The following is a 12,188-nucleotide window of genomic DNA, read 5'->3' as shown; positions in this document are numbered from 1 at the left end:
ATTTGTCGTGCCCTGCCCTTGTCTCTGATGGGGCTGACAAATTGGTTAGTTAGAACCCGCACGAAGATGCACCACTGTGGCTCCTCTGCTTCCCGCTGCCAAACGTACGAGGCTGGGTCCGAAGTGTCTACCTCTGCAACCAGCTCACTGAGACACCCTAGGCTAGACATCTTGTACCTTCTCCATAATGGCGTGTTATTGCCATGTATCCCGAGGTAGTGAGGGAGTTTGAATATCTGCTATAGTGACAGCTTTAAGGGAGGGCTGTGTGGGTTTTAACAAAGGGTATTGGTCTATGGAGCAGTTCCCTAGCTAGATATTCTCTTAGCAACACTCAGGAATTTTGCGTAGTAAGGTATGAAGACTATTGATTATGGATAAGAAGGAAAGCATGTATGGCTCAGTCTGTGTGGCTGTATGAAGGCGTATAATGGGTAAGGATGTCTCCAGCGAGAGCCGGCATCGCAGCGGTCTCGGGGTATGGGCGGGGGAAAAACAGCTGAGCAGTGAGCAGGGCCAGTGTTGGTGTGTGGTGAGGTGGAGGCAGTGCGCGCGTCCTCCCTCCCGGCGCCGCATCACTGGTCCTTTGTTGATGGGATGCATTATTAAGGAATACCTCACCCCCGGACCGTCACACGTGAGACCCCGCACCTGCACGCCCCGTCAGGTGAGGCCAGCATGCACGCCCCGCGCCCTCAGCCGCCTCAGAGGGCTTGGCTTTAAAAGACTCGAGGCCGCTGACCGTTCCCAAGGATAATAAAATTTGTGGAGTGGGAGGCGCGGAGTGTGAGGAGGTGGATGGAGATGGTATCGTGTGGAGGGTCATTGCCACGGTGGAAGAATTGGGATGTGGTTGCGGTGGAGACGGTGGATGGGTGAAGATAGTGTTGCAACGGAGACGCTGGGAGGACGAGCAGGAGGAGGTGGGAGGGAGTGGGCGCTGGAGTTATTGATGAGTGAGACCATGCTTTGTGACTGTCCTGTCCATCCCTGCCCACTCATGCCCACTCCTGCCCAGCGCACAGAAGGGGCAGGCAGGGGCATTGGTGGTGATGGTGGCGGTGGCGGCTCAGCTGGTCCAGGCTGTATATAATCAATAGGACGCTGGACAGTCAAGCACCCGCCTCCAGCAGGGGTGGCATGCTCAGGGCACCACTGTGGGAATGTTACTGATTACTGCTACTGCTGGGGATCTTGTTTGCTGTATGGTCTTGTACTCTCTCTCTCTCTCTCTCTCTCTCTCTCTCTCTCTCTCTCTCTCTCTCTCTCTCTCTCTCTCTCTCTCTCTCTCTGCGTATAGATTCACTCCATGTTACTCGAGGAAGGAGCGGATGGTAGATGGGAGGTGTTGGTCGGCTCTGTGAACCTGTGCCAGCCTGTCTGATGGATTGCAGTGGCGTGGTGCGGAGTGGCCTGGGAACTGTGGCTGTAGAGGTGCACAACTTGTCATACTATTATAGGAACACCTCCCCTTGAGTCTAGGTTAGCAGGGCACTGCCGTAACCACGAGACAAGGAGAGAAGGGAGTAACAGGAGGTTCTTATCTGTATAGAGGTCATGAGAAAGGCGTTGATAGCACAAAGGATAGCTGGATAATCATAGTATTTTTAGGATATCATTTTACGTACTGAGTTCACTTGCTTTTTTTATACTTGTGACGTGTTATGGCATCGGATATGAGCAGCTGTGGTAACCGAGTGTCATGCAGTGTTTCTGGAGTATAATTCGCGTCCTCAGTTACTTGTGTCGTTGTATTTGAAGTGTCAGGCAGAGTTATGAGTGTACCTTTGTTGGGGCTTGTCATTAACGTGGCGTGCAGACTGGTAACTACACGCGGGCCTGCAGGGAGGGACTTCAAAGTGTATGGCTATGTATGCACGAAGACAGGGTACACTGGAGGTTGGTATGTGTGTGTGTGTGTGTGTGTGTGTGTGTGTGTGAAAAGATATAACATGGGTGTAATCAGAGTAACAGAATCACACGAGGTTCAGATTAGGTCAGATTGCGAGAGATTAGACTTCGTAATCAAAGCTAACAAGACTAAACCTAACCTAATCTAATCTACCATTCACAAATAGTTTGGTTAGTCTTCCTGTGATCCTAGTGACAGAATAACAAACAAATGAGTGGTAACAGAAGACTAGACAAACAGGAAACTAGATGTAGAAATAAGTTACGAGAAAGTGAAAGCAATAACAGTAATAAGAAACAGTGGGTGATAACATAAACCAGAATAAACAGGAAACTAGAAAAAAAGATACGAGTTACCAAGGAAACCAAGCACTGACGGTAACCACATCACTTAAACGACACAACCAAAGTAGCTTACATAAAAAGTGAACACAGCAGAGTAATACAAGCAAAATCACACAGACTATAAGATAATACGTAAAAGATTATGTTAACCGTGGGTGGCGTGGAGAGGGTGACCAGTAAACAAAGGTATGTGAAGGCTGGGAAAGTCTTTGTTTAGTGATATCATAGAGGCTGTAGTGGTGGTGGTGGTGGTGGTGGTGGTGGTGGTGGTGATTCATGACCAGTAGTAAGGTATACCTGGAAGAACCTGGAATGTGATGTGTGATTCATAGTGAGTGACTTTCTGAAGGACTTGGTGATCTGGAACAGTTAACTTAGGGTGGCTACACGCGCAAGCTTACTGAGAATTTGCGTCTTGTTTGGGTATCTGGATTGTAATGACTCTTCACTTTATAGATTGCGTATTTAGAATGTATTTGTTAGTTGAGTTACAGAATCCATACAAGACACGAGGTACCTTCCAGTTTTAAATAATGAATTCGATTTTTTTCTCAAAGGACTGGCACCTCACTAGTCTTTTCCTTCATTCCGGTGGTCAGAGCTCCTCCTTAGAAACAAAACATTATATCTAGTCTATATACGCATTCAAATACACAAAAGTGGTGATCATACATAACATTAGAGAAGCTGCAAGTCACGTAGCAGTTCCCGTGTATTTCATGTGTATTTGTATCCATATATTCGTCTTTTCTCACACTCCCTCTTGGCTGCACTCACCATTGTAACTGAGAACATTCCAATCACCCAGTTCCAGTCCGAGTACTAATTTACTCTTAACCCTTTCACCGTGACACGAGACAATTAGCAGTATCAGCAATGCGTGAAGTCTTTACAAGCATCTACAAAGAAGTTAGAGATGAAAAAGAACACATTTTATATTTTTTTTTTCTTATTTGAAAGATTGGATGTGGTTGTAGAATAAGTAATGATGTTTCAGAGTGATTGGTAATTAGGGAAAGGGTTAATACTGTTTTGAGATTTAAAGCTAAACCACTAAAGTTGCTTATTTTACTGTTATTCTCTTCTTGTTCCTCCTCTTCTTTTCATCTCGCCCCTCCTTCGCTTCCTCTTCCTCTTCATTTCGTCCGTCTTGATCTTCCTGTCGTTCTTCCTTCCTCTTCCTTTTCATTGTTCACTTACGTCATCTTGTTCTTCCTCTTCCTTTTCATCATCTCGTCATCTTCCTCTTGTTATCCCTTTTGCTCTTATTCTTCCTCCTCATCATCTTATTGTTCTCTCTCTCTCTTCCTCGTATTCTTCCTCTTCCTTTTTTCGTCTCCTCCCTCCTCATTATCTTATTCACCCTTATTAGGACTTACATTCACTTACTTTACTTATAAATAAACACCATCACAACACATTTCAGAATCACAACACTAGGAAGTCCTCACCAAAGACCCACAAAAAAAAAAAACACATTCCTGACCCATATCTATGCCCAAAACTAGAAAAAAACGCCCATTTCTCACCCATTACTCCTGTAGCAACCATACCAGCGCCCAAGCACTCTCAGAAACTACCCATTTTTCATTTAGCCATCGCTCACGGCACCCATATCCACACCTCCTATAGAACAAACACAAATATCACCCATTTCTCAATTACCCATTCCTCCAAACACTCATACCTTAAACTATAAACCCCAAAATCACCCATGTTTTAGTTACCCATTACTCCCATCACCCATATCCGTACCTCCCACAAAAACCACCCATTTCTCACTGTATCCAAACCCACAAAGTCACCATTCTCCATTGCCCATCCCTCAACAAGCCGTGTCACGCATGATAAGGAGAGACACTCTACCAGTGAGCACGAACTGAGGTACAAGAAACAGAAGAACTAAGCTGGAATATCAGATGGACCCTACCTGGACCCTACCTGGACCCTGCTTGGACCCTGCTTGGACCTTGCCTGGACCTTGCCTGGACCTTGCCTGCATTCTGGGTAGGGGACTGGCAGGGTACAAGGCACGGAAGGCCATACTGAGACTTGCAGGGTACTTAAGTGCTAGAGGAATGATGCTTAAACACGCAAAGGTTGTATGAGTGTATGTGTGTATGTGTGTGTATGTGTTAAGGGGTTCTAGGTGTGTTTGTGTACAGGGAAAGTATGCAGGAGTGGTATTCACAGGTTAACGCTATGAGAGAAGGAATTTGGGAGTTATATAATGGGATTGGGGTTAATATAAGGAGTTGTGGGTAATATAAGAAGATTGTTGGTAGTTATAATGCGATTGGGAAAAGTATAAGGGGATTGGGAATGTTATAAGGGATTGGAACTGGTTTTGAAAGGGATTGGAATTGATTTAAAGGGATTGTGACTGATACACGAGGATTGGAAGAAATTTTAAAAGGATTGGGGATAATATAAGAGGATTGGGGTGGTTTAAAAAGGATTTGGACTGATATAAAGGGGTTGTGGTCATATAAGGGGATTAGAATAGATGGAAAAGGGGGATTGTAACTGATAGAAGAGGATTATAACTTGTAGGGCCTGAGACAGAGAGAGAGAGAGAGAGAGAGAGAGAGAGAGAGAGAGAGAGGAGAGGGAGAGAGAGTATATACCGTTGGTTGGGGACATCGTTAACATTTTTTTGCACACACACACACACACACACACACACACACACACGGAGAAGAGTGTTTAGTATCGCCTCGTCACAACTGGGAACGTTTCTCTGTGTGTGTGTGTGTGTGTGTGTGTGTGTGTGTGTGTGGGCAGGATGTGCTGCTGAAGGCGTGACGTCAGCGAAGGCAACGGATAGAAAGGGAATCAATTGTTCGGTTTATTTCTGACACCACATCTCTCTCTCTCTCTCTCTCTCTCTCTCTCTCTCTCTCTCTCTCTCTCTCTCTCTCTCTCTCTCTCTTAGGTTAGAAATGCTAGGAGTAAAATTTTTCAGCCTTTTTTTTTTCTTTTCTTTTCTTTTCTTTTCTTTTTCATATTACAATCTTGCATGGAGAAGATTACAAGTGAAACGCGCCTTATAACTAGTCTTGCCTGAGAGAGAGAGAGAGAGAGAGAGAGAGAGAGAGAGAGAGAGAGAGAGAGAGAGAGAGAGAGAGAGAGAGAGAGAGAGAGAGAGAGAGTCTGGGGTTGTCAAAAGTGAAGGAAATATAACTATAACTTCACTACTTCATGCACGGAGGAACACAGCGCTATAACTTCACTACTTCATGCACGGAGAATTACAGCGCATTATATAAACACAGACACTTCACGCAACACAGCAGAGAGAGGGAAAAAAATTGGTAATAACTGAAAGAATTGTATTTTAAAGCACTTCTCTCTTTTTTACTCTCATTATGTGACTGGTTTGTACTGTTTTATTGATCTGCTGGCTTGTTTTTTGTTGGTCTGTGTTTGCTTGTCATTGTTAAGTCCTGGAAGATGGCTGAGACTCGTGGATCCAATTTGTTTTGGTTAGTTTTGTATTTATGTATATATATTTTTTTATTGATTTGTTGATTTACTGTTTGTTTGTTTTTTTTTATCATATTTTAGTGTATCGTGTTTTTTTTATTGATTTGTTGATTTACTGTTTGTTTGTTTGTTTTTATCATATTTTAGTGTATCGTGTTTTATTAGAAGTTCTTAATTTAGTTATGAAAAGATGCATTGACGATATTTATATAATACCTACCGTACTTTTTATCATATTCATAAACTAACTTAACGTAACCTACACACAAATCTAACTTAATTTTAAAACCAAATCTAACCTAACCTAGCAACCAAACCAAACCGAACCGAACCGAAGCTAACAGTGCATCACCTTCCGGAAACACTGGACGAGGCTGAGACGGTCTGGCAGGAATGGTAACGAGGCAGGAAGAGACCCGTGTTCAGCTTTCTCTCCACTGGTCCTGGGGGTGAGGTCTGTAAAGGCAGCATTCTCGTTACGGTGGGTGACGCGGCGCCCTAAAGTACCTGCTGCTCATGGAACTGCATCTTTTGATAGGTTAATGATAGGTGGTGAGGTGGGCAAGACTCACGCTGGCTGGAGATGGGTGGAGAAAGAGAGAAGGAAATAATGAGCACACACGATAAATGATGATAGTGAAAATAATAAAAAAAAGGATAATAGTTCAGATTAATGTGTAAATAAATGAATGAATACGTTAGAATAGCAAGGTGAGACAGTGTGGTAGTGACAGTGTAAAGAAAGTAGGTTAATGTTAAGTGAAGTTTAAAAAATCAATAAAGAAAAGATTTTTAGATACCGGTTTTATTTGAATTATAGATATGTATGTAAACTTCTTGACGTTGTTATTGTTGTTGTTGTTGTTATTATTATTATTATTCTTTCTTTTTTCCTTTTTTTTCCTTTTACTTTTCCTGGCTAGTCTTGACACGTATAACAACAACAACAACAACAAACAAATAAAAAGCAAAACATACCCAATAATAACACTAAAAGAAAACAACAACAACAACAAACATACCTAACAACAACAACAACTTAACCCACGTCCACACACACACACACACACACGTCCACACACACACACACACACACGTCACGAGGCAGCAGCAATACAAATGACAGGAGGGAAGCATTATATAAACCAGCACATTACAGCTCAACAATGCACTGCCCCGCCATCAAAGTCACTCCTCCGTCAGTTATGCAAACCAAATACACGTAATGGTCGTGGTAGAGGTGCCTGTAACAATGCAGCACCTTCCTTAGCTTGGCATCAAAGTAACTATCAAAGAAAATGGGTGTGTGTGATTTGTTGTTTTCATTTATTTTATTTATTTATTATTGTTTTTTAGTTGTTCGTCTCGTTTTCTTTTTCGTTTTCCTTTCTTTTACTTTTTGTTTGGTTCTCGTTATTTTTTTCTTCCTTTTCTACGTTTTATTTTTTATTTCTCTTCGTTTTCTTTTTATTTTTCCTTCTTTTTTTCTTCCTTTCCTACGTCTTCTTCCTTCTTCCGTTTCAGTCTCCGTTTTCCTTTCCTATTCTTTTCCCTTTTAGTTCTCATTGCTATATTTACCGCCTCTCCTATCAATAACCTAGGAGCAATTCCGGCCAAAGGCAACAAACGTGAAAAAAATTAACAACGAGGAGTGGAGTGGAGGGTGCCAGTCGCTAGAGAAACTAATCTAAAAACAAGTGCAAATTACATTGTGGAGTGCCGTGAATGTACAAGCACTTAGCAGCGAGTCTTGAGATGCCGGAAGTATATAATGAACGCTCGTGAATAAAAAATGCATAGAGAAAGGGAGGAATGAAGAAGAGTGACTGCGTAGACTGAGCAAGCCCTGTTGTCTGGAACGGTACGTACTTCTGTGAAAACTAACCTGGCGGGGTACATTTGACATCCGACGTAGAGAGAGACTTTAAATGCGACTCGAATGCTTAAGGCAGGATCGTAACAGTGAAACAAGAGGCAACAAAGCAGAGAAGAGGATCAGAAACCAATTAAAAAGGACTTAGATACCAAAGGAAGTGCTGTAACAAAGAACGAGAGATTACCAAGCGACATAGACACTGGAAACTTAACTACGACTCGAATAACTTTAAAAGAGGGACCGTAACAAACAACAAATGATAACAAAACCAGTGAAGAGGATATGACACTAACTAAAATGACTTAAAAGCTAAAGGAAGTGATGTAACAAAGGATTAAAGGTTACCAAGTCATATAGAAGACTGGAAACTGTGACTTGGATGCTAAAGAAAGAATCGTAATAAAGAACAAGTGATAACAAGCCAGTGAAGAGGATCAGTCACTAACTAAGAGGGCTCAGATGCTAAAGAAAGGATCGAGAACAATAGATAAAAACAATAAAGAGGACTGAGGATGCTAAATAGAGGATCATGACAAAGGGATTAAACTTAGAACGGAAAGTAATGAAGGAAACGAGCGTAGAAGTAACAAAGGAAAGAATGTACGTTATTGGCAGAACCAGACACGAACGAAACAAAGGAAACTCGAAAGTAACAATAGGTAAATATAAACAGAATCACAAAGTAAATAAAACAAAGGGAGTAAACAAAAGAGAACCAGACATAAACGAAAAACAAAAGAAAAGTAACAAAAAAGTAAAAGATAAACACCAGAATCGTATGAGAACTAGAAATAACAAAGAAAACGGGACTAGAAATAACAAAGAAAACAGGAAAGAGGAAGTAAACAAAACAGAGTCGACATGCGTAACGGGACCAGACACCAGCGGAAAGTAAGAAAAACAGGGAAAAAAATGCAAAATAAAGCAGACAACAAAGAAAACGAGATGCGTAACAAAAAAAAAAAAATATACCCAACTTATTATAACTAACCCACAACACTAAGAAACGTAACGTAAACTCAATACACTCATAAAAAGCAACAGGAGAGATGGAGAGAGAGAGAGACGTGGAATGTAAGGGAAGGGGGAACAGTAGTTAATAAAGGTGGGAGATGGGAAGGGAACAAAGAGTGATCAATATTTTGCGTAGGTAGGTAGTGGGTAGAGAGAGAGAGAGAGAGAGAGAGAGAGAGAGAGAGAGAGAGAGACAAAGGATACTAAGGCTGACTAACATTACAACCTTTTATTTTATTAGACTTTAAAGGATAAATAAGCAAAGTAAATAAAGAAACGAGGAAATTTATCACTGTTAGCATTTAAATAAAAACAAAAATTAATAGATTAGTAAGTAAATGAATCTCAAGAGAGGACGAACAAAAGAATGACTTGATAAATGAACAACAAAGAACAGCGAGATGATAAAGAGACAGAACAAAGAAAATAACAGAATGGGGGTGTCGTATGGAGACATAGAGGTAATTATGATAAATGATAAATATGGAGATGAAAATAAACGAAGAAAATGAATGCATGAATTTTAGATAAAGGAGAAAAATAAGAAATAGCACACACACACACACACACACACACACACACACACACACACACACACACACACACACACACACACACACATGCATTTCCTAAGCAGGTGTGCGTAGGACCTTCGTTTTTTTACTCTCTCTCTCTCTCTCTCTCTCTCTCTCTCTCTCTCTCTCTCTCTCTCTCTCTCTCTCTCTCTCTCTCTCTCTCTCTCTCTCTCTCTCTCTCTCTTCTTTTAATATACCACCTGGTGTGTGTGTGTGTGTGTGTGTGTGTGTGTGTGTGTGTGTGTGACGAAGGCGAACGCTTGAATAAACATGTAATAAAGAAAGAAGAAGAAGGAGGCGGAAAAGAGAAAAGGAAATGCATACACACCGGATAAATGAGAAGATAAATAAACGAAACAAAGAACTACATAAAAAAAAATATGTATATTAGACCCAATTAAGACAAGGACAAGTTACCTGTAGTGTAATGACTCTGTGTTACCTGTGTGTGTGTGTGTGTGTGTGTGTGTGTGTGTGTGTGTGTGTGTGTGTGTGTGTGTGTACCTCAGCAACTACTAATAACGTGACGTAATGAAAGGAAGAAGAGGAGGAGGAGGAGGAAGAAGAGGAAGAGTTAATGATATGCATTGCGTGTGTGTGTGTGTGTGTGTGTGTGTGTGTGTGTGTGTGTGTGTGTGTGTGTGTGCGTGGGAATAATATGTAGGCGCAGAAAGAATGTGATATCTCAGAAACTAATGATGGTAGTAGTAATAGTAGTAGTAGTAGTAGTAGTTGTTGGTGTTGTTGTTGTTGTTGTTGTTGTTGTTGTTGTTGTTGTTGTACAAGAGAAAGAGGAGGAAGATGAGCACAAAGGAAGAACAAACAGCAACAGAGAAAAAAAAAGAATAACTAAGATGGAGAAAGAGGAGGAGGAGGAGGAGGAGGAGGAGGAGGAGGAAATAGTAATAGCAGTAGTAGTCATTATACCATTTCTTGTTAATAGTAGTAGTAGCAGTAGTAGTAGTAGTAGTGGTTGTGGTGGCGAGACATGTACAGGAAGGAAGCGCAGGAGAGAGCAGGAGTAGACAGGAGAGGGGGTAAGGGAGGGGGTAGGACGTCAGGGAGAGGGAGGGTGGGGGGTGTAGGATGCACAGAACCCTCTCTCCATTGACCAGATCCGCTCGTCTGATCAGTTACATCCTTCCCTGAGGCAGTAGAGGGGAGACTAGGGGAGGACTGATGTATTGGGGGGGGGGGAAAGTTGGGTGCATATTTTGAGGGGAAAAAAGGGGAGGGGTGTTTAGATGGAAGTCACTTTGGGGGGGCGTCTACTGAGGTGGATATGCTGTGGGGGGGTGTATTGGGGTGTGGGTGTACTGCAAGGGGTGTGTCAAGGTGTAGTGGCGTGTGGGAGGCAGGTGTGTGTGTGTGTGTGTGTGTGTGTGTGTGTGTGTGTGTGTGTGTGAAGGCAACTATTTGGCATCTTGCTCGTCTTTTGCTTATTCCTTCATTCGTTTGTCTCTTTTCACATTAAGGAATACTTAAAAAACAAGAACAAATACAGAAGAAAGAGAAAGAATAAGAAGAAAGTAAAAGAAAAAAGAAACAAGTCGGAGAAAATAAACAAAGAAGTACATAGAGGGAAAGTAGGAAAGAGGAAGTAGGAAAGGAGAGAAGAAAGTGCAGAGAGAGAGAGAGAGAGAGAGAGAGAGAGAGAGAGAGAGAGAGAGAGAGAGAGAGAGAAGGAAATGGGGTGGAACAAGGAAAATGAGAGGTGAAGGAGGAAGTGGAGTGAAGAAGATGGGGAGGTGAAGGGAGGAGGAGGAGGAAGAGGAGGGGAAGTGAAGGGAAGATGGGAATGAAGGGAGGGAGAAAGGGGGAATGGAAGGGAGGAAGAGGGAGGGAGAGAGAAGGGAAGAAGAAGAAGATATTTTTTCCCTTCAGTTCATTCCACAAGAAGCAAACGGAGGAACTCAACTAGAAATTTGGCCTCTCTCTCTCTCTCTCTCTCTCTCTCTCTCTCTCTCTCTCTCTCTCTCTCTCTCTCTCTCTCTCTCTCTCTCAAGTCACACATGAAAAATTGACTCGCGCTTCCAGAAAATCAAGTTTTGTCTTATTTTCTTTTCTTTTTTTTTCTTTTCTTTTTCTTTTTCTCTACGGTCGACTGACGCATTTCTGGTGTTCATTCAGTTGCTGACTTTCACCTGCAGGAGGAGGAGGAGGAAGAGGAGGAGGAGGAGGAAGGTACTCAGCGGTACTCTTCCTTGCTTACTCATCTCTTACATGTTCCTCTCTCTCTCTCTCTCTCTCTCTCTCTCTCTCTCTCTCTCTCTCTCTCTCTCTCTCTCTCTCTCTCTCTCTCCTCCTTTTGTCTTCCTTTGCTCTCCGTTATATTCTTTGTAAGAGTGAATTGTATGATAAATAAGGAGGAAGAGGAAGAGGAAGATAAGGAGGAGGAGGAGGAGGGGGAGAAGGAGGTAGTAGCAAGGAGAAATACTAATTAATCATAACTCATATCTCCTCCTCCTCCTCCTCCTCCTCCTCCTCCTCCTCCTCCTCCTCCTCCTCCTCCTCCTCCTCCTCCTCCTCCTCCTCCTCCTCTTCCTCTCCCTGTTTCCGCATATCAGTGAAATCCTTAGTAAGTTTCACTGTATTTCAAAGGCTTCTAGTTGTCAGAGAGAGAGAGAGAGAGAGAGAGAGAGAGAGAGAGAGAGAGAGAGAGAGAGAGAGAGAGAGAGAGAGATGTGATGAGGGGAGCGAATGTTGCAGAGACGGGGAGGGAATGAGAAATGGGAGATGTGAGAGAGAGAGAGAGAGAGAGAGAGAGAGAGAGAGAGAGAGAGAGAGAGAGAGAGAGAGAGAGAGAGAGAGGCCAGGTAGATAACTATGTCTTATTGCCTTCAGGTGACTTCCTAAACCTGTCTTGACTTCCTCCCAGCCTTTGTGGAGGAGGAGGAGGTGGAGGAGGAGAAAGAGGAGGAGGAGGTGGAGGAGGAGATGGGAAGGAATAGAAGTGAGTGTGGTGGAAGTTTCAGCGTGAG

General features: G+C 42.6%; 1 protein-coding gene across 7 annotated transcripts in view; it reads left to right on the top strand.

Moving 5' to 3' along the window:
- Window positions 1-505: 505 nt before the first annotated feature.
- Window positions 506-12,188, top strand: part of LOC135109906 (transmembrane protein 198-like) — a 76,154-nt gene continuing 64,471 nt past the window's right edge. For 3 of the 7 annotated variants that reach the window (XM_064021783.1, XM_064021784.1, XM_064021781.1), the window contains exon 1: window positions 519-667. The gene's annotated coding sequence lies outside the window, so the exon portion shown is untranslated. Of the gene's footprint in view, window positions 668-12,188 lie in introns of all 7 variants that reach the window. The other 4 variants (XR_010272954.1, XM_064021785.1, XR_010272953.1 and 1 more) reach the window with 3 other exon arrangements.

The sequence above is a fragment of the Scylla paramamosain genome, chromosome 19 (assembly GCF_035594125.1).
Source record: "Scylla paramamosain isolate STU-SP2022 chromosome 19, ASM3559412v1, whole genome shotgun sequence".
Lineage (NCBI taxonomy): Eukaryota > Metazoa > Arthropoda > Malacostraca > Decapoda > Portunidae > Scylla > Scylla paramamosain.
The sequence above is the reverse complement of the archived record's forward strand: the minus strand, read 5'-3'. Positions and strand labels throughout refer to the sequence as shown.